Consider the following 1068-nt stretch of genomic DNA (forward strand, 5'->3'; position numbering starts at 1 on the left):
GAGACATGTAAATACTTTGCATTACATTTTGAATCCACTACCTTAAAAGAGCTCCAATTTACAGACAGAAATGTCAAAAATGTTACAACTATCCCCGGTCTCCCCTACTTAAGTCTTTCTTAGCACAAAGCGTGACTCACAGGTTTGACGTGCTGCAGGACCTGATCTGTGCCGTTCTGGACCATTGAGCCTGCTGATTTCCTGGAGCTGGGAAAACGACACGTCGTACTGGGACCAAACTCAGACTTCGTCCGTCTTAACTGTTACTGATAGCTTTATATTGTATTTGTGTGTTAATATTTTAAATCCGACAGGTCGTGATTTCTTAATTCTTTCTCCACAGCACCGCTCACTATCGTTATTTCCTGTTTATGTGTGACGTCATGCGGCGCCACTTTCCACGCAGGAGGATAGAAAAACATGGACAGGAGTACTTCAGCATTGACTTGGATTTGTTCTTACTTGGCCAGTAGTGTCAGTCAGTGTGTTTCTCTCTATACCCCTTTGCTTTTACTGAGTATTTTTTTTACTCTGTGGGATGGAGGATGAGAACGGCACAATAACTGGAAGAGGGGAGACTCTCCACAACCACGTTGGGTTCCTCATCAAGCACTCCTGCCCCCCCACACATTTTTACCTCTGAACATGTTCTCCTCCTACAAGGCCTTTCACCACCTGATTATTGTCGTGGCTGTACAAGAGAACATTTGCTCACTCTTTGTCACTCCTTATTTCTGGGAATTGTGTCCAAAGGCTGGCTCCAAAACCCCTCTAGATTATGGATGTCAAAAAGAAGAATATCCCCACACCTGGATCCTTCATCGGAAACTCTATGTGGAGTGCAACACTACAGGCCAACTTCAAGCCCATACGATAAGTCACCATCAAGCGCTACCAAGGAGATGCGCTGTCCCCACTGCTGTTCTGCAAAGGCCTCAGTGAGATCATGAATAAGACTGGCTACAGCTACATATATACATACAGTGGGGCAAAAAAGTATTTAGTCAGCCACCGATTGTGCAAGTTCCCCCACTTAAAATGATGACAGAGGTCAGTAATTTGCACCAG

General features: G+C 44.8%; 1 protein-coding gene across 2 annotated transcripts in view; it reads right to left on the bottom strand.

The window, feature by feature from the left end:
• LOC102199156 (NXPE family member 3-like) overlaps positions 1–375 on the bottom strand; it is a 10571-nt gene extending 10196 nt beyond the window's left edge. For both annotated transcript variants that reach the window (XM_013915687.1, XM_005752200.2), the window contains exon 1: positions 141–375. The gene's annotated coding sequence lies outside the window, so the exon portion shown is untranslated. The remainder of the gene's footprint in view (positions 1–140) is intronic.
• Positions 376–1068: the final 693 nt, after the last annotated feature.

The sequence above is a fragment of the Pundamilia nyererei genome, unplaced genomic scaffold, assembly GCF_000239375.1.
Source record: "Pundamilia nyererei isolate P.nyererei 1_Seehausen unplaced genomic scaffold, PunNye1.0 scaffold00348, whole genome shotgun sequence".
In the NCBI taxonomy this organism is placed as follows: domain Eukaryota; kingdom Metazoa; phylum Chordata; class Actinopteri; order Cichliformes; family Cichlidae; genus Pundamilia; species Pundamilia nyererei.